The sequence below is a fragment of the Dermacentor silvarum genome, chromosome 1, assembly GCF_013339745.2.
Source record: "Dermacentor silvarum isolate Dsil-2018 chromosome 1, BIME_Dsil_1.4, whole genome shotgun sequence".
NCBI classification, from domain to species: Eukaryota; Metazoa; Arthropoda; class Arachnida; order Ixodida; family Ixodidae; genus Dermacentor; species Dermacentor silvarum.
The window spans coordinates 312,411,268-312,438,523 of record NC_051154.1 but is presented as its reverse complement, the minus strand read 5'-3'; the positions used below and the strand labels follow the sequence as shown (position 1 = coordinate 312,438,523).

The 27,256-nt window shown below is 46.0% G+C and overlaps 1 long non-coding RNA gene across 1 annotated transcript; it reads left to right on the top strand.

The window, feature by feature from the left end:
* Window positions 1-226: 226 nt before the first annotated feature.
* Window positions 227-5,691, top strand: LOC125942752 (uncharacterized). The gene is made up of 3 exons (XR_007465333.1): window positions 227-291; window positions 1,646-1,772; window positions 5,653-5,691. It is a non-coding gene; the product is annotated as an uncharacterized LOC125942752 (long non-coding RNA).
* The last annotated feature ends 21,565 nt before the right edge of the window (window positions 5,692-27,256 follow it).

Genomic DNA, 27,256 nt, shown 5'->3' with positions numbered 1-27,256 from the left:
ACGAAAAGACACTGTCTACTCTCACTGCCAGTTACATATATCACCATAGATAACGCTGTTTGAACATTATTCGCGTGCGAGCATAGTAAACACACAAAAAGAAGCAGGTAGGGTTTGAGCGGTAGCGCTGCTTACCACCCCTTCATCACGCCTACACGCTGGGTTGGATTCCTCCAGCACAAACAACTGTACGAGTACTGGTGGTGTTCGGTGTACGGTGGAGGTGGTGTTCCTGTCGCATTTGTGATTTTACACTAAATAGGAAGGAATCGGCGCTGGATTGTTACACAAGTAAGTGATTTAAGCGTCCTTTTTTTGTTGTTGGTGCACGTCGCGCGTGCGAAATGCTCCGCGATGGCCGGTGATGGGCTCAATTGTGTTGTGTGAGCACGCTCTTTAACGAGATTCCTTGGCCATGAGGATTGACAAAGCGACATTGCGAGTCTGTGATAAAGGGGTGTTTCATTTGTTGTGTTGAATGCATACTCACTACAACTGAGTCGTGTAGGCAGTATTAGCGGCGTTGACGCCTCTAGTAGCTCCTTTGTCGTCTAATGTGGAAGCTGGTTTACTGACGTTAGCATTCCAGTTAGTACTGTGTTGTGCTGTGTGCTCGGCGTTCCAAAATTAAGTGAAGGCGTTGTACCCGTTAGTATCTCTCTCGACGCGGTGCAACGTTATGTTACCAATATTCGGTGACGCATTGCATCACAGTGAAATTTTTAGCCATTATTATAAGCTTCGGACGCAGTGCCTTGGCTGGGCGTGCATAATCGCAGTGTTCACGCCCGGGATTGGAAGATTGCTCATGTATGAAGACCTCATTGAGCATGTTCGATGTGCATGCCCCTTCATTACAATCAAATGACGGTGGAGCGTGCTTACTGCCATAACCTTGTGCCACCTGCAGTGGTAGGGAACACGGGTGTCACACGGTGCCCTTTCGTTTGTAGTAGAGCCCGAGCAATCATGCACGATCGCAATTGAAAGTTGTCCGCGTGATACCCGTTAAGAGTCATTGCAAAGAAACGGATTATTTTCTACCTGGCAATCTGTATTCGTTTTTTTTTACAGCTACCAGGCTGACGATTAACGTTCTGACGCAGTACGTCAGCATATCACGTATTCTGGGAGGGAGGATTGCCGCTTAAGTTCTGCCCATATGCGGCCGTAATTGTAAAACAAATGCATGCGAAAAGTAATTTTTAACTTAACCGTGACATAGAATAGTGGTGGCCAAACGTGCATTACGGACATTCCAAAGTTATATATATTCCTAACTAGTGTAAAAACAAACCAAACTATATATCAACACTGATGTTGAAGGGAGGTTCACACTTACTGTCTCGAGTTGCATAGACTAATTTTCAGCTTACACGCATCACTGCAATAATTCTAAAATGCGTGCATGTGTTGTAAGTTATGCAGGGCAAAATTTTTTCAGCTAATTTTTCTAATGAAAGTCCTTCATAAAGTTTTTTTTTGCAAAAAGTTAAACGAGGCCATTAGCACTTTATAAAATACTGTGAGCTATCTCACAGCAATAACAGTAACTCAGTGACGAGCTTATATGCAATAGTGTAATTGTATATAAAAATGTTTGTGCTTTGCTTTGGATGACCGGTCAGAAAGTAACTGATATCAGTATTTCATTTGCAGCTGTTGCACCAGTGAAGGATGTCTGTGTGCCGCCTTGCATTCAGTTTCTCAGTCATGGGGGCCTGCTTGCAACACCAGTGGCAAAGCAGTCTTGCATTGTGCTATTTGTTCTGGTAAGCTGTGCCATTCTATCGTATATCAGTCATGCATATGCAGTCGTAATGGACATTGACTGCAAATGTTGGTTGAATGACAATGCCTATACAAGCATAATAATTGTTGCAGATGCATCCAAAAGATAAATGATGTTTTGTTCTTCCTGGGGCAACCAATTGGTTCAGCATGAGGACGTCGACTTGAAAGTGGGATTGTTTCATACTTGTCTAGGTTGCACGTGAGTGGTGTTCAAAAAACACTAATAGCACCAGATTTCGGGATATGAGGCAACAGATAAAACATGCACCAATAAAAATTCTTCGTTTAGTTTGCCTCTATGAGTATGCAAAAACACCTGCATACTGACCTCTAACACTGTCATGCATGGGCTCCATGGTAACTAAGTGTAGCCACAGTTAAGCTCACTGTTAGCCGCTGCTTAGCTTACTATAATAGGTGAAGATGCCTCGACGGATTTGCGTTTGACATTGGAAGGTATCATAACAAGGTAAAATATAGCCTGAGCACACAGCTGTGTCACGTGGTCAGATGAACAAAATATATGAATATTTTGAAGGGAATGAACAGCACTACTGCCAGAATGAAGTGAAGGTGAAGGGCACAGCAACACATTCCCTTTATCCTGTCTATGGCACCATTCAGTTCCTTCCTATACATGCACCAACCAGCCCAGTTCAGAACGCTCTAGCAGTTCATCTGAATACCTTAATTTGTCTAGAAGATTAAGTGTATACACACTACCATATGTGGGGGCTATTCTGCGAGTTTTGTATGTTTTGAGCATGTGCCATGAGGATTCTTCATTGCTCAAAACTAACTTGATATACAACTGCACAAAGCAGCATCAATAGCTACGTTGCTTCCGCATCTTGTGTCGAGGGCCTGTGCGTGTTTCCTAAGATAGTCCTTGTGTCGTCGTCCTGTTTGTCCTACATAATTGCTGCTGCAGGGCAGTAGGATGTTGTAAACAGCACCAACTGCACTTCCTATGATCTCCAGCACATACTTCTTGATGCAAACTTCTCGTCTTGACCTGGTCCGGTTGACATTTTCGTACCTGACCAGTTTGTTGGCCCTGAAAATAAAAAGGTAGTTCCAACTCTCCCTAGCAATTTGCTTGAATTGACAGCTTCCTTTGTGTACCTATTGTATAGCAGTGATAGGCCTTGGCTTCCTTGAAGTACTCCGACTGAAGACTTCACCTATGTTCAGCTCCGTTAAATGCTTCTTGGCAACGCATGGCGAAAGGCAGTGCGAACACACTGTTAAAAGCAACCATACTTGGGTCTTGAAGCTCCCCTCCACTTCGTGGTAGTGCCCTTGTGTTCCTGTAGCAACAACACGCTTCAGTGTTTAAGTGCGCTAAAAGGAAAGGCCAAGACACGTTTGAGTGTGGGGCAGAGATCCAGCACGATGCTCACCACAGAAAACCTTCAAGCCAGATATTGGAGCTTGCCTTCCAGCAGTTTTACTTCCATGAGCTTACCTGGCACTGTGGAGGAGACATTTAAAAATGGCTGAACTGCTTGAGTAGCCTTGCTTGGCAACTTCTCACAGACAAAAACACTGTCAGGTAACCGTAAAACACTAGCTATTGTGGGCACCAGTGCAGTAAAGTTATTTTCCTTCATTGGCAACTTTCTTCTCTATATTAGGTGAAGTAAGGCTACTAAATGGGTAGAGTGATTTTCTTCCTGTCTTCTCTGCAGTGCTAGATGAGTTCACGTACGGGGAAAAACTACCACTAGACAGTGATCTTCCATTTCTGGACCGCAGGGTTTTCTTTGGTTAGTGTTATGTATGCTGGAGCTATGCCCAATGTTTGGAGGAGGGTATTCTGCCTTCCGCATCGGCACACTCTTTCGCTGTGAAGCTCATCACAGGAACACCAAAAGGCGTCCTCAAGAAATCGAGGCATCACCAAGTGGAGGAGAGCTTCTGAACCCATGTCTAACATTTGCTTAAAGTGTGGTGGCCACTGTTATATCGATCATCTTCACAAGGTCAGTCATAGTCTCAAAGAGACTGTTGGGAAAGCTGGAACTTTCCTTTTATTTTTCACGTCGAGCAATCGGGGTACATTGTGCGAAAAGGGTGACTCGGACCGAGCCTTGACGCAAAGTGTAGCAAAAGGCAGAACAGCAGTTCATCAACTGTGCGGTTGTTGTTTACATTATCCCGCTATCCAGCAGCTGCAACTACGCAGGACAACAAGCCTAGTATATATATGCTTGTCTGTAAACAAAATTCTTTGCCTGCATTCATGTTGTCTAGCCTTCTCCAGTCTTTTCGTGCTGTCCCCAAGTAATCGCATAGGTACACACTTACATAACTTGCAATTATAAGATTCATGCTTGGGAATATAATCGGAAACTGTGCCATATGGATGACATAATTCATTACACGTGGTTAAAGTGGCTGTGCAGTCTGGGTAGGGGCTTCAAATCTGCTTGTTAGGGCAATTCATAAGTTGCTTCCAAAACTTGAGATACAACGATTCAAGCTATGTCTGTGAAAACAGTGCATCATGTTACAAGGAACTGTTAGAACACTCATGGGAAATAGCTCGGTATTGCGAGAGGTTGTAGAAACTTGCTTCAACTTGCTTTCTACAGCATTTTATAAAGATGCTTTTTTAACTCCCGCATCTGTCGTGTTGTCTCATCACAAAACTGTAAACAAATATGAGTATTATGCCTTGAGTTTCATTAAAGATTACATGAATGTGATAATCCTTTCCGACGCTATGCACACAATTGAATACACCAAGATAGTGCATTAATAGCAATGGCATTGATTAAAGTAAGGATATTTAAAATCTGTCCCGCACATCTTCAAACTCTTCTAATTGAAATAGTGCTGCATGTTTGAATTACACAGGCAAATTGTTTTAGTAAAGGAAGTATGAAGGTAGATGGTTGGGTACTTTGCTTGGTGTATGTAATTGTATGTATGTCACTTCTTTCATCGTTTTTCACAGTGTGTTGCACCAGCCATAATTTTCAAATGGCTGGATAGTGCTATTCAGGCCTGGTAGACATAAAATAGTTGATGTTTGCAAATCTGATGTACTTGCACTGAGTTTTTGCATGGAGTGCACATTCTATAAACTTGACAAACTCACTAAAGAACTGAAAACTCCTAATCTGTTGTACTTCTGTAAGCATTTTATGAATATGAAGATGTAAGAAATGTGGTGAAGCTAAGTTTTCAATCAACACAACTAATTGGCATGTGAAAGGGTTAAGGAAAGAGGCTCCTTGAAACAATTTCTCGAAACATCGCAACATACCACCTGAGGGTCTCCCACCTTAAGCTCTTACTACTGTTTTGCAAATCACAATATTGACTGAATGCAATATTTTTCTGACCAGTCTTTCATGTAATGTAAAGAAAGTTAACACGCCTAGTCTTACATGAAGATAAATTCGAAATCATTTATTTATAGCGCTCACTTAGCAGCAGTTCTGAACTTCTCTTTATCAGTATAGTACTTGTGATTCACCTTTGTATTGCTGAGTACAGGTAGAGATATGGTTTGTTGTTTACTAGAAAGCATCCCGAATTTTCCACCTTCTGATTGTAGCTTAGACCGTCACTTGTACTTCACTAGGAGTGGACTGTAGTAGCTAGGAAATATAGTTTTCCTGAGAATTTCCATGCATGCAATTTTGATTCTGTCTGCTAGCATGTTTGTATTACAGCATGAATTTCATAGATAAGAGGCTCCATGAAGGTACATTCTGTCGTTGAATATCTATGAGATGGTTAAGCAGGTTGACTGTATCTAGTTACAACTCCTCATGTCCTGTGGCAGTTACGTTTGTGTGGTTTGGTGCTGTCAGTGTAAGCTTAACATTTCTTTCCTTCTCCCAGGAAGGACACAAGCATTGAGGAGCCATTTGACCTGTCACTACACTGATACGGTATTTGGTAGGTTCTATTACAGGTTTTCTTTCGTGTAGTAGTACCTGCTATAATTCTGTATAACGTGTTCAGACCTTTAGTCAGCAGGCTGTTTGACAACAGGTGTTTACAAATGAATAACTAACAAGATTTTCAAGGTCATTAGTGATGCAATCGTTGCACACTGCTGCATTTTTCTGCAAATTAATTGATGAGCCATCCAGCAAGTGCTGCTCTTCTGCCTTAATGCACAAACCTTCAAATACTGTTAACCCTATATCACAAGTGTACAGCAAATGGAGATGACTGTTCACAGCGACAAGTTCATAATGGTTACTTACATGCAAAAGGGAGTCAAACGTCAGGTACACATTTCAAGTTTTCCAAAACAAGTTCATCATCATAGTGCATAAATGAACAAGTAACTTAGAGCAATAAAAATACACAGGCACAAGAAAGGGAGACAAAGACAAGCGCTTGGTGACTCAGAAGTGTGTGACATATATGTTCCAACCAATTATTATTTTCTAAATTTTCTTCTACTGATCCAGGATTCCTGTGACTACTTGCCTTAGGTAACATACTCTGTTGCCTTCTTGCCCTAGAAAACATACCTAGTGCCTTCTTGCAGCTCTTTAAACTAGCAACATCTTCACCACCGACAGTAGAGCAGGTTCAGATAAATTCAACTAGACATGCCTGGTGACCACTTAATTTTGGTGAACAAATTTTATTTTGTGCCCGAGCCTGACGACAATGAAATCAATGATATCTTCTATTTTGTTGTAGCGCAAGCTGAACGACAAAGACAACAGAAAGACAAATTTGACGCACAGCCAGCGTTAACGTTCAACAACAGATTCGTTTCCAGTTCTCATCACTATATATACCCTGAAAACGTCATACAACACGTGTAAAAGCTCGGTAAACATGAACTAAAAAAAACGGGAACCACACGCATGCAGTTTTTTAGCCACATAGATTGACAGACATGTAGACGTTTAACGCGAACAAAGATCGCATCATCTTCCACCTGCTTCTACTCATGATAACTGTTTTTTTTAATCTAGGTTTGCACTTGCATCTTTGGCAATGAAAGGCAAGAAAACCATCAGCAGCCAGGTATTTACTTTGTTATTGTGTTCTCGTAGCCTGTCATTTATACATCTACCAGTTTGACCAATGTAGGACCGTCCACACTCAAAGGAATGTCGTATACAACACACGTGATGCAATCAATGAATTTGTTTTTATGTTGATTTTCGCATGCAGTATCCGCAATTTTTTCTGGCTTTGTCTTCCTACACAGGCTGCCCAATTTATTAGGAGCTGAAAAAACTATGTTGATATCAGACCTTCCAGCAATCTTTATTCTGTGGGAGAAACTATGTATGTAGGGGATGACAGCAACCTTTCTTTTCTTTATGTCGGTGTTTGTACCATTCACTTGCTTGGAATCTTTTTTCACTTGGCTCGGGTAACCAGTGCCGCTTAAACGTGAGACTTGCCATCTGAAGCTATTGCGCATTAGGTGCCGGCATGGCTTCTTGAGCGCTTCACTGAAACACACCTTCATGATTCCCCTCTTCAAGTTTTGTATGCACATAATGAAATGGTAAAAGTGGCTTACTTGCCCTAGGTTCTTAACCCCAGCAGGTTTTGTTATCGGTGAGCACAAAATTGATGTGAAGGAATCCAAACTTCCCGTCACATGGCTATCCTGCACCTAATGCACGATAGCTTCGAAGGGCAAGTCTCACGTTTAAGCGGCTTTGTTTACCCGATCCACGTGCTCATGTCAGTCGCAGCAGGACTGCTTAAAAAGGCACAGCAAAAAGGTTCTGAGCAGGTATATGGTACAAGTACCGATATAAAGAAAAAGATTGCTGCCATGCCCTACATACATAGTTTCTCCCACAGATTAAAGATTGCTGGAAGGAGTGACATCAATATTGTTTTTTCGACGCCTACTAAATTATTGAGCCTGTGTGGGAAGTCAAGGCCAGAAAGAATTTCGGATACTGCGTGCGAGAAGGAACATAAAAGCAAATTCATTGATTATATCGCGTGTGTTGTATACCGCATTCCTCTTGGGTGTGGAGGGTCCTACATTGGCCAAACAGGTAGATGTATAAATGACAGGCTATGAGAAAACAATAACAAATTAAATACCCTGGCTGCTTACGGTTTTCTTGCCCTTCATTGCCAAAGATAGGTGCAAACCTAGATTCAAAAACGCAGTCATCATAAATAGAAGCAGGTGCAAGATAATGCGCTGAACTATAGACACTAGAAACATATCAACATTTGGTGACGCATGCATCAGTAAGCCTTCAATTTCATTATCCTTGAAAGAGCTTGATTATCTTTGTTCGCGTTAAACGTGTACATGTGTCAATCTGTGTGTGGCTAAAAAAACTGCATGCGTGTGGTTCCTGGTTTTCTTTAGTTCATGTTTACCGAGCCTTCACACGTGTTGTATGACGTTTTGAGGGTATATATAGTGACAAGAACAGGAAATAAATCTGATGTTGGAAGTTAACACTGTGTGCATGTCAAATGTGCCTTTCTGTGGTACCTGTTGTTCAGCCTTGCGCTGCAATAAAATAAAAGATGCCATACAAACAAGCCCCTATAGCTACCCTCATTGGTAGTTTCGCAAGAAAAAGAATTGTCTTTGAAAATAAAATATAGAAGCACCTGTTCCGTTGGAAGCATTTTTTCTGGATTCTGCCGAATCCTTATTTTGATTAATCCCAAAGAAAAAGTGTTGTGGCTATGGCTCTAAGAATATTTTGGCACAGACTGCAGGCAAATAGCATGAATTCTAACTAATTACCACGGAGTATCCCTGCTACGATATAAAGTAAACCTTTGAAAGCACATCATTGCACATGTTTTAAGTTCAGTGTGTTTTTCTCTGCATCTATTAACAGCACGGAATTTGGCCATCCTGTTGCCATTGAAGTCGCAGACATTTGGGCAAATAGCTCTGCCCTCGTTGACTCTCAAAATCAACGAGAAGCGCTCATGTTTGGGCATTGCTTTAGTTTCAGCTTTACTTTAAAATTTCTTTAGGAGAGGCGGAATTCCCAAATTAAGCACGTCACCCAAGTAATGCTGTCTGGAACGACATGTTGCATTATTTGTTTGGTTCTGGGGTTGGCAGTCAAGGAATGGACAGAATAAACGGTACTGCCTGTAGCTGCCACATATGGGGTCCATGTGTACTTGTTGCAGGTTCATTTACGTCGCGAAAGTGCTACAGGTTACTTCGACAAGCACAGACTGACAAAACGGCAAATTTTTGGGGGAACACAGCATATAATAACTTTTTTAAGGGGGTGGAGATAGTATGTTGACGCACTGACGACCATAACTTTCAATTATCATTGCTTAAGTAAAAAGTATATTGCACATTGATACTTTCATGACAACAACAAACCAAATCTGAAAGAGGCTGAAAGGCACACATGTTGTATTGCAAGGCATACTTTCTTCATATTGTTGCTAATATATAAGCTGGTCATCTGGACAGTACCTCTGGCTTGGTTGTTTTGCATCGGAATTGTACAACATGAGTGGTTTGAGCTCGTTTTAACAGTGCTTCATTGTTTTGGGAAAACAGTGGAATCTGCAAGGTTTTCTATTAGAGCAGTGAAAGTTGAAAGCCATGGTCCGCAGTATGGTGGGGGTCGTGGTAGCTCTACCTACATGCAGAAAATGTAATCTCTGTCAATGTGCACGTGAGAGTTTTGCCTGTTCCAAGTGAGCCATCAAATACCTTGGGTAGATTTCATCTGAAGTTTTTCATGTTATAAGGCTAGGAACATATACCAACAAGGCAGAGCATGACATTGTTTAGAGCACTGGTAATTACATTTGTGACTTGGAAATCATTTATTGTTGATGTATCTGACTAAAAACGGTGATGATGGTGGTACAGTAAACCTTGTTACAAGAGGCACCCAAGGGACTCGGGAAACATGTCTCTTGTAACCAAGGTCTCTTGTAACCAAAATTCTAAAAACACTGAGGAGTCGGACTAGACCACTTTATTATACATGAGCACCAAAGTGTGTTTAAACTCATCTTTGATGCGAACAGAGCTGTCTCATGGAAACATGGCTATGGCTCCGGAGTTTGATTACCGGCATACAAAGCGAGCAGCACCGTATACGCTGTGACAGAAATCCAACTCAATGGTACTCTGTCACAGAGTCGGTGTGGGAGCGCGACGATTATAGAAGCATAATGGCAGAAAATTCAGTAAAATTGGTAGTCTCAACCATGCGAGGAATGACAGCCGGGTGCGGAACGAAACAAAACAGAGCCAAGGGAGTGAAAATTGCAGCGCATACCGGTTAGTACGACGTTAGCCACATTACGAGAGTGTGTCTGGGTTGTGTCTCTTATAAATAGTGAAGAATTTGCTCTAGGGACATAAAAAAAGTTGTCCTTAGTAACCGAGTGTCTCTTGTAACCATGTATCTTGTATGCAATGTTGTTAACATGGCTCACATTGAAAAACCAACCAAACCATTTTGAAATGTCTCTCATAACCGAGTGTCTCTTGTAACGAGAGTTTAGTACTAATAAAGAGTCTTAATTGATTGTTTTTTTTCCTTTTCAGGCAAAGGCAGGAGGCATCTGCAAGCAACCAGTCATTCCGATTCTCAACCAATCCTTCTAATCAGCCCATTTCTAGTGTCTTGCAAGTTTTTTTCGGTAAAGCAGAATAAACACGCAGTTTTGTTCAGATTCAGGTGGCTTGTTGCTTTTTGGGCACGAATTTGCAAGTATGCTTTGTACACGTCATGTACAGAACTCAAATGCAACATGGCAACACTGGCACAAAGATGAAGCGGTGTAGAAGACAGTTACACAAGGAGTAAACGTGCACACACAGCATTTTCAGTGTGGTCTATGTCCACTTATGTGCATTGATTTCTGCCCCGTTTCAAGCTATATCTGATGTGAGTTAGCCATGTTGTAATGTACAACTTGGTATAACTTATTTCAATGAAACAAACAATTTTATCATTTGCTGGAGATATACACCCGCATCATCATTTACAAAACAAATTTTGCAGCTGTTGATACGAAGCAAGATAAAGCTGAACAAGTTCGTACGGATTCATGGTACAGGCACGCAAGCATAGAAGACATGGACACAAGAAGAACAAAAAAGGGTGTTTCTGTCTTCCTTTCTGTTCTTTTTGTGTGTTTTATGTGCATACCTTTCCTCACTACGGTCTGTCCGTTTTTAATTAGGAAAGTACGGTGCTCAATTTACAGAATTTCCGTTCTACGGAGCTCACCGTTTTGTATTTGGAAAATACAGACAATTCCGTGATCACAACTACGGAAATCACCATTTTCCATTCGACGGAAATGACCGTTTTCCATTCGACGGAACTCTCCGTTTTCCATTCGGCGGAAATCACCGTTTTCCATTTGACGGAACTCTTCGTTTTCCATTCAACGTAAAAAATTTTTACAGACTATCCGTTTTACGGAAACGCTGTTTTTCATTTACGGAAAAGTGTCCGGCAACGTTTTACCTTCAACGTTCACCGTAAACTGAAGAAATTTTTTTACAGTGCACAAGCATGGCAACGCACATCACACAAACACGGAAGCACTGGGAATCGAACCCGGGTACACCGCTTGAGAAGTTACAACCCACCACATCACTACGCTGGCGCGGAGGACTCGCATAGCGTTGGTACATGTGTGCTTCCGAGGCTGTTGTTTTGTGTCGATCGTTCACCGCCGGCGATTGTGCGTGGTATACAACATATAGTTTGTGTAACTGCTACCGATGCTTAGGTGGTTGGTGACAGGAAAGATGTATTTAAATGAGTAGCAGTATACGAATACCGCTTTCAACAGCTGTCCTGTGGGGCGGAAAGGCTAAACGGGGTAAGATTACGGAGCATGGCAGCTACACGGAAAGAGAAACTGCTTCGCCAGGCGATTGTTGTTCTTCAATGTTTTATCTTTATTCGCTATGCTGCGGCTGCAGTCGCTGTTTAACCGGGAACTCCGCTTTGTCTGAGAAACTTTCAACCTCGTTCACAAGATTCAATTAAAACGGATCCGCCGGTAACATGCACACCTGCAACTACATTTGAGTGCACTTGCTTCAAGGTTGCGCTGTTGCGCTGCCTCGACAGTTTAACGGGAATACGGCTCTGATATTTTGAGACGTCGAATAAGCACGCAGGATTTTGCCGGCCCGTCTAAGTTTGTTGAACCGACAAATACTTCCATTCACCTCCGCTGGCCCTAACAGGGATGCCCTGTCCGAAAGACTCACATATATAGCTTTCGTGAGTATCAAGAAGAATGCTCTCGAACGGATCATGTTATGCTGCTCCGTTGTAGTTAATGATTCAGTGTTTATTTTGAAGCAGCAAGGCGTGTCGGTATCTCCGCCCGTGAGCCTACCTTAACTGCATTGCAAATATAGGAAGCTTTACTCTTTTGCACACGCTAGCTTGTTTTCACCTCTTCACCTGCCAGGCGCATGCACGTGACGTTGCAACTAACTACCGTGACCATACCTGCAGTGCCGTCTAGCTTAAAGGAATGAACGAAGGAAAGAAATGGTGGCGTGGTTAAATAATTTATATTGTGGGGCTTAGCGTACCGAAACTGCTGTGGATTACGAGGGACGCAGTAATGGAGATGCTACGGAATAATTGTGGCCACCTGGAGTTTTAACGCGCAACGAAAGAACGACACAAGGGTTTCTTCATTTCCGTCGGAATGCGACAGGTGCGGCCGAAACGCTAAAGTCACCTTGTTACTGCGCTGACTGTCGTTGAAAGAACGAATCAGCTCTTTGAAATTTCGTATAACAAGGCGGGATTTTGCCGGCGTGATGAAGCTTACCACGCTTCCATTCCTAGCCTTCCAAGTCGATCGCTTCGACGCAAAGTAAACGTGGAATAATCGCGATTTGTCAAGTCAAGTCAATTTATTTCAGCATTTCTTTTGTACAAGAACAGAAGAATGCTAGGACAAGCACAACCATTGTATCTTGCACTACATTTGAATAATCAGCACCACCGCAATGAGCAATTTCTGCTATCTGTAATGCAAGTGATTCTCCGTGCGCAAGACGAGCCACATTTATGCACACACTAGTTTTAGTTATGTAAAAAAATAAAAAGAAAACAGCATGCAGGCAAAATAAAGTGCACGAGCTGTATTAAGCGCGCACGCACTATTGTGCTGTGTCAGGCAAAGTACGGTGTGCCATGATATGGTTGCAAGCAGGTTAGAGGGAGTCTCGAAGGAGAGACTGAATTCGGATTTAGATATCGTGTACCTTAGTTGAGTGCCTCTGCCGTCATTATATCAAGCGTTCGCTATATACACAATTACCAAAAACACACGTTTTTCTCCTGCCACATTAAGTATGCTTTTGCGCAAGGCGCACTTCATCTGTGTACGCCATCTGAAAGCATGCTGTGCATTCATGCAGACACGTTCATGCAGACATTGACAAAGAACATATTTTTCAAAGGAGAAGGTTTTATTTAGAACACAACAAAGTGCCCAGCATAGTTTCACTGTAGGTTTTAACACAGAATGGGGACTTATATACCACGCTCTCAAAATAACAAGTAAGATAAACTGCAACAAGATATACAAAGCAAACTGGCAGTGTTAGTGCCTGCAGCTTTTAAAATGTGAAACAAGCATAAAGCATGAACTTGCATGAACTTCACACAGTTGTCACCAACAAGAGTTGGGCCTCTCAGTTCGCCCTTTTCTCGTTCATTAAAAAAGTTTTGTTTATAATCAAAACTATGTAAAATAGCAGATAACTACAACATGAGGAACAGAACACACATATGTACTAAACTTACTGTAAGATCACATTTTTTATGGATATGTTATCTAATGAGAAATTTAGACCGCAAAGTGCTCGCAGCTTTAATGAAAAAAATAGCTATCCATGACTAGCATGAAAAAAGAAATAATGAAAGTGCTGCATGAAAATGTACGAGCTGTGTTAAAAAGAAACCAAAGGACGTCATTTCCAAGCCATAAAATAAATTTCAAGACAATGTGACACGAGACATACGCGCCATCCCAGAAAAAGCGTTATAGGAGGCTTTCCAAAAATAGAAGAAATTATGGGAACAATGTGTTGCCAGAAGAGGGGACTAATTTGAGAGGGACAGTGCTTAAAATGTTGTACAATATGCAATAATGTTGTTATAGTAAAAGTTTGGTTTCTTTTCGAAGGGAGCTCGACTTTCGAGATATAGCAACTTTCCAATCGCGACAGCCACGTGCATATTGGGCTACGCATTCTTGTACTTACAACAAAGTATTCCATTGCAAATGAGAAATATTCTATATTGTGTTATTGGCGATTTATCAGCACGCAAACCAAAGTAGGTGTGCTAGAAACTGCAAGAAGATATCCTTGCGATATCGAGTGCAGCGTAATGCGGTGCACGCAGCATAGCGCGAAAATATATACTTGCAAGCGAAAGGAAGCGCCATCAGAAACGAGGCTGGGCGAGCGCGTTGCGGTCAGCGGAAGAACGGCCAGGTAAACGAGCGCAGCCAGGTTAGAGTTACGATTGATTATCGAGATGTGACTCGTTACGTTCTGTGGTATGTCCAGAGCACGGTGTAAAAAGGAAGGTGATCCGACGGCGGCGCGAGGCGCGGACACTTAGTGTGTGACTCTACGCACGCCGCTGCCGCAAGGGGCAGCAGGTGATCCGACGGCGGCGCGAGGCGCGTACGCTTAGTGTGTGACTCTACGCACGCCGCTGCCGCAAGGGGCAGCAGGTGATCCGACGGCGGCGCGAGGCGCGTACGCTTAGTGTGTGACTCTACGCACGCCGCTGCCGCAAGGGGCAGCAGGTGATCCGACGGCGGCGCGAGGCGCGTACGCTTAGTGTGTGACTCTACGCACGCCGCTGCCGCAAGGGGCAGCAGGTGATCCGACGGCGGCGCGAGGCGCGTACGCTTAGTGTGTGACTCTACGCACGCCGCTGCCGCAAGGGGCAGCAGGTGATCCGACGGCGGCGCGAGGCGCGTACGCTTAGTGTGTGACTCTACGCACGCCGCTGCCGCAAGGGGCAGCAGGTGATCCGACGGCGGCGCGAGGCGCGTACGCTTAGTGTGTGACTCTACGCACGCCGCTGCCGCAAGGGGCAGCAGGTGATCCGACGGCGGCGCGAGGCACGGACACTTAGTGTGTGACTCTACGCACGCCGCTGCCGCAAGGGGCAGCAGGTGATCCGACGGCGGCGCGAGGCACGGACACTTAGTGTGTGACTCTACGCACGCCGCTGCCGCAAGGGGCAGCAGGTGATCCGACGGCGGCGCGAGGCGCGGACACTTAGTGTGTGACTCTACGCACGCCGCTGCCGCAAGGGGCAGCACATGTTCTGACGGCCACTTTTTCGCTCGCTTTGCTGGCGCTTTTGTGGGCACGCGCGGCAGAAGTGCTTTATTTCGATGAATATATGTCGTTCGCTTGCTTAAAACGACTCTACTTGGTTGGAGGAACGTCCCTTTATATTTTTGCTGACATTCCGATTGACTCCGACGCGGCGAGCAGCGGTAAGCGCAGCGCGCCGTCTACTCGAGCAGACGACGCGTCTCTCTCGTGTTCTAAATGACGCTATTTTGACTGTAAGTGGCATGAAACCTTCTACCTGCTCAGGATTTGGCGTCTAATTAACGAAAAATTGCATATCTTTGGGTATGGGTGTTTAAATGCTGACGGAGGTCGTAAATTATCCACTGTTGCGCCGCTTCTCCAAGGCCTCCTGAACACGTGCTGCCCCTAGCGGCGGCGCTCACTTCACACGAAGTGGCCGGTTTCTCGCCCCAGCGCGGGTGCGCCGTCGGAACACCTATCTTGTTTGTCGAGATGTGGCTCGTTACGTTATGCGCTATGTCCAGAGTTTAGTAATAATATTGTCAAACCACGCAACAAAAACAGATTAACTTGCTAAGTACTGGCAAACTAGATTAATAGATAGAAGGAAGCAAAGAAACCACGTGTTAAACGAACTTATTACTGCACCGGCTTCACGCGTTTTCCTCTGCAACCACGAGGCGGTAGTGACAAAAGGAAAATCGGCCCCAATGGCTTTATCGTTATGTCACTCCCGACAGTGTCTTTCACTCAATGTCACTCCCCGACAGCAACCTTTGCGATTGTGACGAGAGCATACAACAAATCTTTATATACTCCATATACTGCCCCTCTTTTAACAATGAAAGACAGACATTGCGTACCGCTTTAAGTCGACTAGAGTTCAGAGCGTTCACAGAAGAAAAAAATACTGGGACCGTGGACTCTACCGCCATCTGCTCTACGGGCCTCAAGAGCACTGCTGTGCTCTTTGAAGAGGACTGAGCTCTGCGTCCGCCTTTGCACGGTAAACGCAGTTGTGTGTGCGCGCGCACGCCACTCGTTTTTTTTTAAAGCGAAGCTTGCGTTGCCTCACAAGTGTCGGTGGTGGTGGCGGTGGTGTCACGCTTGAAAGCCCGGCTGCTCCCAGAGTCGAGCATGTTCGGAGAAAGCGAGGCCATGCACGATCAGGTGACGCACGGGACCAATCAGAGTCGTTTAATGTGTCGCGGAGAGGGAAAGAGAAGGAAAGGGGGGTTGGCGCTCGCTCCGCCGGGCTTCCATCGCCTTAGATCTGTCTCGGCGCCTGGATGGGAAGGTTTGCGTGGTGCGTTCCGCCGAGGAGTAGGCTGCGGTTCAGCAACGGCGCCCTAACCTCGCTCGGGAAAGCCCTCGTAGTCGACCTGCGATTATAGCGTGAGGGCTTCCGAAGCTCAGGCGAAACGTCAGTGAAGAGCCGCTGACCCCGAGTTGCGGGAGTGCGATGCTTAGGCCAAGCATCAGCGAAGAGCCGCCGACCCTGAAGTTGGAGCAAGCGAAGCGGAACGCCTGCGGCAGCGTCGTCTTGTCCTCCAGGAATCCGACAATGGTGGTGCAGGCCTCGTATCTACGGGCGAGTAGTAGGTGAGGACACACACGACAAGCTTTGCTTACCCCCCTTTTCTCGGCAGGGGAAGGGGTGATGATTTTTTTTTCTGTCTTCTATTATGTCTCCTCCCTCCCCCCCCCCAATATAGGGTAACAAATCAGATAAAACCTTGTCAACCTCCCTGGCTTTCTTTTTCTTTCTCCCTATGTCTCTCTTGAAGTTTTTCGACCAGTAAACACTGATATTCAGACTGCCTAACTTTCCTGCAAATGTATAATCTCCTATAGTTATAAGCAATCATGGCAACTAACAAAACTCAGGGCTAAGACGAGGAACAAAGATAAGAAAGCGCGACGCGAGCACTGTCTCACAAGTCAAATTTGATTGGGATCTACCAAAAATATGTTGCCAATTGCTTGGTACAAGCCTGCTTTTTCCCCACTTTTGATTTAAAGTCGATCGCCCATGACTACAGTATACTGAGTTTGCACCTTTCTCATTGCTAATTCAACATCTTCATAAAACTGTTCTATTTCATAATCATCGTGACTGGAGGGTGGGGCGTAGGCTTGTATTACCTTCATTCAATACTTCCTATTCAGCTTTATTACGACGATTGCTACCTTCTCATTACTGCTGTAGAATTCATCAATGTTGCCCGCTATGTCCTTATGGATTAGAAATCCTATGCCAAATTCTCTCTTATCTGGAATACCTCTTATGCAGGGGATGTGGCCGTTAGCACTGTATAAGCCTCACCACTTCCTCTAACCTCACTGAGGCGAATATTATTCCAGGCGATGCCTGATATAATTCCTCAAATAGCCCTGCTAAGCTAGCCTCACTCGAGAGGGTGCGCATGTTGAACGTTGCCAGGTTCAGATTCCAGTGGCGAGCTGTCCGGGCCCAGAGATGGTTAGCACCCTCTCCCGCGTCGAAGGTCTGACCGATGCTCCCTGCCCTCCACCGCTCGGGAGGGTGCCGGCTGCTTTTCGCAGCAAGCTCCACTGCCGCTGAGGTGGCCGGCCTCCATCTGGCTACGGACCTGCTGGCGGAGGACCCTCCGGATTCTCCGGCTGTGATCCTCTGCGACTCGCGAACGGCGCTCCTGGCTCTTCGTCGACCGGAGGCCGCCAGCCTTGGCGTTGCCCTGCTGGCGGTAAAAATTCTTGCTCTTGTTTCAAGTGGCTTGAAGCTGTCGCTGCGGTGGCTCCCCTCTCACGTCGGCGTCCAGGGCAATGAGGAGGCTAACGCCTTGGTAAAGGCTGCACACCATGCTCCTGTACCAGTCAGCACCGCTGTAACTGCCTTTGACTACACGAGGCGCATGATGCAGCAGCACCTAACGGCGCGACACCCGGATCAGCGCGTCGCCAGGGTCGCCCTCCCCGTCCACTTCCTGATCGTAGCCTCACAAGGCAGGAGCGCTCTCTCCTGCTGCGCCACCGGATCGGCTGCTCCTGGACGGCTTCCCGGAAGTACAGCAAAGGCCTGGCTCCACCCCCGGCCGGCTCATCGTGCGGAGGGGAGGAAACAATCGACCATCTACTTTGTTTCTGCCCCGCTTTCTCCAAAGAAAGGGCTTCTCTCTACACGTCATTCCGACGCCTAGGACTTCCTACGAACGCAGAATCGCAGCTGCTCTTTCCCGGTCGGCCCCATGGCTCCGCGTTGAGGCACCTTCTCACATTCCTGGAGGGCACGGGGCTGTCGTGCAAGTTGTGAATGCACCGCCTGGCTACCCTGACATTCAAGGGCTGTGTAATCGATCGACCATCTCTCTCTTTTCTTTCTCTTTTGTTTCTTGTTTACATCCCCCGCCCCTTCCCTAAGGCGCTGAGTCGTGCTCCCTAAAGGGCTGCAGAAAATAGCGTCTTTTCCACTTCCCAACCACAATGTGTCCCCCTCTTGGTCAGGTGCTCCGCAGCCGCTGGGGACTGAGGGCCAGGGGTAATTGCAGTAGTCATGAGGGAGGTGGCAGAAAACTAGGTGGGGTGATGAAGTTAGGAAATTTGCAAGTACAAGTTGGAATCAGCTAGCGCATGCAAGACATGGGTAATTGGAGATCGCAGGGAGAGAGAGAGAGAAACGAGAAAGGAAATGTAGGGAAGTTAACCAAGGACATGCCCGGTTGGCTACCCTACGCTTGGGGATAGTGAAAGAGGAATAATAGATAAGGTGTGACAAGAAATATAATAAAGGGTCAGTCATTTACAGGAAAATCGGCGAAAAAAGTCGCAGATTAAGGTCCACTGTCACAAGCGCTCATACAGACCAGTCGCCTTCAAGAAGTGCAGAAGGGCTGTTGTAGCCGTTCGCAAGCAAGCATGCGTAGGCCATGGTCCCAGGATCTTTTCCTCTGAGAGCACTCTATTATCGAAAAGACTGAGTTGAGCTTGTAGAGTACGTCTTTGAGCGTCAAAGGATGGGCAATGACACAGAAGGTGTTCTAAAGTCTCATCGAACCCGCAAAAATTGGACGCCAAACTCTTAGCTATTCCTATGAGGAATGAAAAGAAATTTGTAAATGCCACGCCCAACCATACGCGACACAGTAAAGTTGTTTCGCGACGGGAGATTATAGGTGGCAGGCCAAGTCTCAAGTTAGGGTTTGAGAGTGTGCAAGCGTGAGTTGCTGAAACGCGGGGAATTCCATAGTGGAAGTGTGATGTGGTGAGCAAGTGATTAAAGTTGCCGCGGAGCATCCGTTCTTGAGAGCGGTATAGGCACCCGCTGAGGTTTTGATGAGCTGAGCGAGCAGCTTCATTTGCGCAGTGGCTCGGCAACCACTAAGTGTAATCGGCATTGGTGGTTCGGTCGCGTGGCCAGAGCACATGTTTGAGGTTAAGCCAGGTTCGAGGCTTCTATTCGCAGTCCGGATCTGGTTGAACAGCATTGGGCTGTACAGCAAGCCCACGACACGGTCGCGAAGCTCTGTCTTCCCGTCCTGACGTGGGATTAGCCCTCCTATGGGTCTCCCCATAGCCTTGCAGGACCCAATAAAGTTTTCCATCCATCCATCGGCAACAACTGAAATACAATGTCCTGTCATTTCTCGAGTGCCTGGTGATGAACTTGCCTCATTTAGTGCACTAGAAAACCGCCGTGGTTGCTCAGTGGCTATGGTGTTGGTCTGCTGAGCACGAGGTCGCGGGATCGCATCCCGGCCACGGCGGCCGCATTTCGATGGGGGCGAAATGCGAAAACACCCGTGTACTTAGATTTAGGCGCACGTTAAAGAACCCTAGGTGGTCCAAATTTCCGGAGTCCCCCACTACGGCTTGCCTCATAATCAGAACTTGTTTTGGCACGTAAAACCCCATAATTTAATTTTTTATTTTTTTAGTGCACTAGCAGCTCGTGTAACCCATGACGTAGGGCAAACTGCAGAGTTTGTGGGGCTGTTTTCGAATCGCAGATAATGGCCCAACGATTTCGGGGCTGCTGGAGCACGTAACTGAGTGCACCTTGAAGAGCCGCAAGTTCTGCTGCTGTGACGTGCGGTTGTGAGAGTATTTAAACTGCAAAGAGACGGAGTCCGATGGAACAACCACTGCTCCATGGGTAGAGCTGTTGGAACTGGTGGAACCATCCGTGTAACAAAGTAGGATGTCTATCCACTGCCACGCATAGACGACGCATTGGATTACCTACACGGTGCGACGTATTTTTGATCGATAGAGCTACGCTCCGGTTACTGGCAGATTGCCGTCGACGACATGGACTGTGAGAAGACCGCATTTGTTACGCCAGATAGCATTTATCAGTTTCGAGTCATGCCGTTCGGCTTGTGCAACGCTCCAGCCACCTTCGAGCGCACGATGGACACGCTCTTGCATAGATTTAAGTGGTGTATCTGCCTTTGTAACCTCGACGACGTCATCGTGTTCTCGACAACCTTCGTGACACACCTTGAACGCCTTTTGTCTATCTTTTTCGTCTTCCGTGCTGCTGGGCAACAGTTAAATTCTTCGAAGTGCGACTTTGGTCGCCGCCAAATTACCATCCTCGGTGATCTCGTCGACTCATCTGGCGTCCGCCCCGATCCTGCGAAAGTTACTGCTGTTCTCGATTTTCCTGTGCCGACCTAGGCCAAAGACGTCCGCAGCTTTGTAGGCATATGCTCTTATTTCCGTGAATTTGTCACAAATTTTGCGTACATTGCTCGTCCTCTGACTGACCTGAAAAAAGGCGCCCCTTTTCTTGGGATCCGGACCAAGCTACTGCCTTCCAACGCATTATCACCCTGCTCACTACTTCACCAATTCTTGCTTACTTCGACACATCTGCCCCAACTGAGTTCCGTACAGATGCTAGTGGCTATGGAATTGGCGCGGTTTTAGTTCAGTTTCAACGTGGGTGTGACAGAGTTATTGCACACGCAAGTCGCCTGCTTTCACACGCTGATCGCAATTACTCCTTTACACAGCGCGATGGCCTCGCACTCGTATGGACAGGGAGCCAATTCCGGCCGTATTTAAACGGTCGCCCTTTCGATGTTGCCATGGACCATCACGCTCTTTGTTGGCTCTCGACACTAACGGATCCCACGGGTCATCTAGATATCTGGGCACTACGTCTTCAAGTATTCGTCTACACAGTGGTGTACAAGTCCGGTAGGCTACACCAGGATGCCGATTGTTTGTCTCGGCACCCCGTCGACGCTTCAGACTCCAGTGATGCAAGTGCTGGAATATTAACGCTCACACTTCGCATTCCACCACATCGGCGAGGAGCAAGCACGTGATACATTTTTGCACGACCTCATCAGCCGCCTCCGTTCTCACCCATCAGACCCCTCGCTTAACTTGTTCCTCGTTCTGGACGGTATCTTATACCGCCGAAATATGCGCGCTGAAGGACACGAACTGCTGACAGTCATTCCTTCACCTCTCCCGGCAACTGTGCTCGCGCAACTCCATGATGTCCCCACTGCTGGCCCCCTGGGTGTTTCCAGGACCCACGACCGTGTCCTTCGACGATTTTTCTGGCCTGGACTCTACCGTCCAGGCCAGATCTACCTTGCAGATCTACTTCGCTCTTGTGCAAAGAAGCACGAGTTCACGATGGCAAACCACCCTCAAACGAACGGCCTCACTGAACGCCTGAACCGAACACTTACTGATATGCACTCGATTTATGTCTCCTCAGATCATCGTGACTGCGACGCCGCGCTACCATTTGTAGCCTACATGGTTGCCGGACCATTCGTGATTGTTTGGTACGTGGTAACGTTTAGTGGCGAATGAATTATGAGGTTTTACGTGCCAAAACCACGATCTGATTATGAGGCACGCCTTGGTGGGGGACTCCGGAAATTTCGAGCACCTGGGGTTCTTTAACATGCACCTAAATCTAAGTACACGGGTGTTTTCGCATTTCGCCCCCATCGAAATGCGACCGCCGTGGCCGGGATTCGATCCCGCGACCTCGTACTCAGCAGCCCAACACCATAGCCACTGAGCAACCACGGCGGGTTCGCATTCAACTCGTCCCGTCATGACACCGGTTTCTACTCCCCATTCTATCTCCTCTTTGGTCGTGACCCGACATTGCCTTTCGACACGCTCCATCCAACTGCTCTCGAGTCTCCGTCTGAGTACGCTCACGACGCTATAGCTACAGCCACGCCAGATTGCCCACCCTCTATGAATCACAGGCAAGACAAAAGTCTCTGTATGACAACCGTAATCGTGATGTACAGTTCTCTGCCGGCGACCTCGTCCTCCGTTGGACTCCTTCACGGCGTGTAGGCCTATCCGAAAAACTGATCTCCCGGTACTCTCGCCCTTACCGCGTCGTCCAACAGCTCAGTGATGTCACTTATAAAGTATTTCCTGCCGATGCTTCCCCGTCGTCCACGCAATCTGATATCATCCACATGGGTCATCTCAAGCCGTACCATGCGGGCGCCATCTAGGAGGCGCTGGGTCGGCGCTTTCGCCGCCGGGGATTATGTCACGGTCAACCTAATTATGTCAACCTAACGTCCCGCTATACTATTTGTACCGGCCATATCTTCTTCAAAGTAAGCGCGGTCCCATTTAACCTTATAACTTTGCCCATTTCATTTTGAATGTGGTCAAAATAAGACTCGTGTAGGAGAAGCAGAGACAACTAACTGCTTCAGAGCTAACGGTGACAAGTCTGACTTCTTAGAAATCCCAGGAACTGAGAGGCATACATGAATTTGCCGGAGACACCACAAACGCCGATGATGGCGTTTTGCAGGCTTGAAGCCAGATGGCATTAAACCATGTTGTCTCGTCAATACACTACAGATTGTAGGCTGTGATCGTCGCACTGGCATACCGGTTACATGGTGGGATGGTAGCCGTGAAAGGTGTCGAATGTTCAATCTTAGCATCTCAACGACGATATGGGTGGTGATTGAATGCTCCTATGCAATGACAATCGTCGCAGCTCTCGAAGAACCTCTCGGGAGGCCAAGACATGTCCGAACTGCTTGGGCTTGTACACACTGTAGTGCAAGGATATTAGTCTTGCATGTGTTGGACAAGATTGGAAGACTGTATCGAAGTAATCTGAGAAAGAGTGCCGTGTATACCTGTAACATATAGCCCACGGATGGTCCCCATGATTTACCAGCTGTGAACTGAAACATATTCTCAATTCAAATGAGTTCCCCTGGAGCTCACCTGGAGACATGCGTACTCCAGGTGACGCCAATCGGCGAGGCAGTCGCGCAGCACTTCGCTATGTTTGCAACGTGCCGCACGAGACAGATTGTCCATGCCAGCCAATGTATCGATAAATGAAAACACGTATAGAGTTGCGCTCAAATTTCGCATTAGGGAATATCGCAATCACCGGTAAACTATTTGTACGAGCAAAGGTCAAGAATGCTGACACGAAATATCCCGAAAAACTATACGCTTCGGGGCAAAAATTCGTGTTTATAAGCAGCGGCAGCGAGAGGAATGGCAGAACTGGTTCGAGCTGTGGCTTGCTCCATTGCATGACCACGGCCACTGGAAGGGCGGCATTGTGGCACTGCACATGCGGCCGTTGCATGGCGCGCTGATGAGTCCTTTCGTAGGCGTGTGACTTTGCGGGTGAGTACACCGAGTTCTATGGTTTCTCTGTGAGATACAAAATGCCATTGAATAATGGAGTCATAAATTGGTGCTAACACGACATGCCATGCATACATGGCATGTCCTAACATGTCCCACCTATGCCGGCGTAGGATACCTATCACGCTCACCTGTCGTCGATTACAGCATGTTTTTAGCATGCGACACTTCGATACTGCAGAAAAAAAGAATATGTTCCACAATGTTTTCCCTGTAATCACTGTAGAATTGTCCACTCTCCCCTGTAAGCTTTACATTACATTAGAAAAAAAAACTGGTGTCAAAAATTGGTTGGCCGACTCTCTAAAACATCATCCTGTTTGTGTGATGAACACTTTATCGCATTACCATGATATTCGGCAAAATAATTCAACAGAATTTGGTACGAATTTCTTGGCGTTAGGTATTCTTCAGATTCCCCTTCCAATGAATGATTTCGAGACGCGCATCTACAATAATGCGCAAACGTGCTGTGAAAGAAAAAAAAACACATTTGCAACATACGTTGCCTCTAATTTCTCAAAACTATACCTGAAATTGTGTACGTACAGAACGACAGTGAATCTTTCTTCCATATTATTCTTCCTTGCATAACTCCGGGAAGCGTTATTCCGCTTTTTCACTTATTAAAAAAAACTTCGCACACCAAACCATTAACTCCTTAAGACAATCCAGAGTGTCTCGAACGCGTAAAGAACGAGGAGAGCATCTCTAAATGTGGTGAGTGCAGGATTTCTTTAGTGATGGCAACAGGTACAAAAAAGTAATTGTTCTTATTAGTAATCTTCAGAGGTGTGAATTCAATAGGATAGTTTTTTTTATCTTAGATGATATGCTCAGCAATCATAATTGCGGTGAAACATCAGAAGAGTTTCTACAAACAGGATTTTTCAATTTATTGGCACCTCAGGAGTAAATTAAAGGCCCTTTCTCTTAAAGTGCCTAAAGCCATTTCGCTGCCTTTGAAAAAATCCATATTAGTCGTGGATATCGGTAGATTCTTTCATTCAATGAATGACTTTCTATTTGAATTCCACACTATATGTCTTGGGGAGGAAACGTTTACCTCCAGAAACAAGGAATCCGTATCAAGTCGAGAGTAGCACAAGATTTAAGTGACATTTTTTTGCGAAAGTCAACCGTACATTCGAAAACACTAGGTTAAAATATAGGTACATCTGCTAGCGCTTAGCTGAAATTTATTTTTGGGAAGTATGAGCGTTTTGAATTACTCTGGTCGTGCTTCGCAACCTTCACTTGACGGCTTTCGCCATCTAATTAGCTCTCCGAGTCATTGAACGCTTTTTGTATGCAAAGCTGGAAATGGCCCATTGAGCGAAAAAGCCGGCGGCGCCGGTAGCATATAAACGGCACCTAAATTCCCATTGCCTGCCACGCGACGTCACAAGCACGCCTCAAAGGAGCAGGTACGGACAGGCGACGCTGCGGCGCGTCGCGTCGATGAACCGTTGGTGGCCGCAGCTGCTTCCGTGGTCTCTCGTCGCGCCCGACGTCCCTGGCATGCGGCGTCCTTGATTTCTCAGCAATATCGTCAGAATCATTTACGTCTACAGCGAACGTGCTATTGCATAAAGTGTAAAAAAAATAACGTGAACCAATTTAATAGTCAAACTCGAAAACATAACTCGCTGCACACTAATTTTTGGACCACTCGGCGGCCTTCAATGATAAATTCAATGTTTGTTTGATAAACAATGATAAATTCAATGGTAAGTGTTTTCGCATTTAAAACTTATGAGATGTGCATACGTGTCATCGTATCTTTTTGTTGTCAATCTATTTTCGGCTTTGGAAATTTTGCTGCCGCCCGTGTGCACATCGGCAACCACGGGCGCGCAGCAGCAGCAGCTGGTGTCGACAAGGACGCCAACCACTGCAGAATCTTCTTCATGCTTTCCACGGCTTCTGGTCTCCCTTTTGGCTTCTCGCTCACGCAACATATTTGATGGTGTCCTGCACTGCCCATTGTTGCTAGGCTCAGCGCGTTCCGCGTGGTGGCAGCATCTTACTCAGCGAGCCCCTTTCCGAGCAGGCGCTTTACATCGCTTAAGGGGGCTGTCCCACTCCGGCGGCACGAGCTCTCCGTTTTCATTACTTTTGGAGCAATCGTGGCGGCTCGTCTACTTAGGATATAAAGTGGTCGTATATACCATAAAGAAACTTAATTCTTGTAGATTCTAACTACATATAATATAAAGAAATTGATTATAGTGATTTAGAATTAAATGTTAAAGAACAAGCAAGAGATACATGGTTTTTGCGAAATGTGTCTTAGTTGTGACCAGATTTAGAAGAAACTACCACATTTACAGCATTGCCGCTTGGTCTGTAGCTTTAGGAGATATTTATCAATTTCCTAGACGCAGCAAAATAATGTGGAATTTTTACTTTTTGGATAATTAGGCTTTGAATATTGCCAAATATCGCAATCTTCTGTTGTAAACATCCCGACATCTACACGCTAAAGGAAGCTAAATTTTGGATAAAGTAGAGTTCAAGGAATTTCCATTGAGGACGCAAAATTTCATTCCGCCGGACTGGCGGTGACCTCTGAGACGTGACGAAAGGCGGGGGGGGTGGCGGGTACAACGACGACACAGACGCTCTTTTTGCGGCCAGTTTCTGTTTGTGGGAGCTACGCAACTAATTGTTCGCGTAGCGCCCACATGAACTCCGCTATTCAAAATATGATCATTGGGATAGGTAGTATCGAGGACGGGCCCAAAGTACTCGTTTGGTGTAGCCACGTATTGTTAATAATTATAAAGTTATTTAGCGTAACTTCGCTAATTACACACGTAATTGCCGAAATTGCTCTGTATCTAGACACTAATGGTAAACATAACCTGACCAAGATTTATATTTTTCCAATTTTAAAAGTTTGGCGCAGCTAAAATGAAACACCCTGTATAGGCCAGCATGCTGTCGGCCAGCCAAGCTAGCGCGCGATGCACTCTCGTGCAGCGGCAATGGCTCGAGATGTTCTACCAAGATTCCACTCCCGCACCAGGCCGCGCCAAAGCGCGCCCAACACCGCCGGTGACGCTGACTGCGCCAAACGCTGTAAGACAGATACGAGGGTCCAATTTTCGCAGGCGTAGCTTCACTGCCTCGCTCGTGTCACGCGTGCACGTTGCACCGGACCAATTATTCGTCTTAACGGGCCTCTTCGATTATCCGTCTCCGACAGTCCCGGACTTTCCAAAAGACTGCATACGCAACGCTCATTGGCTGAAAGCACTGTCTCGGGCAGTCCGGGACTGTCTGGAACGGATAATCGAAGAGGCCCAATGGGCACGCGCCACCCAAAGGGGCATTGGCCCTTTTATCGTTTGTAAAGTGTGATAATTTTTTGTGCACCATGCAAACTGCAATAAAGAAAAAACATTTCGGAATCAGAATCAGTTTATTTATGTCAATAGTGAGTTAGAAAAAGTTGTAAAGATGACGCCCCCATAGTGAGAA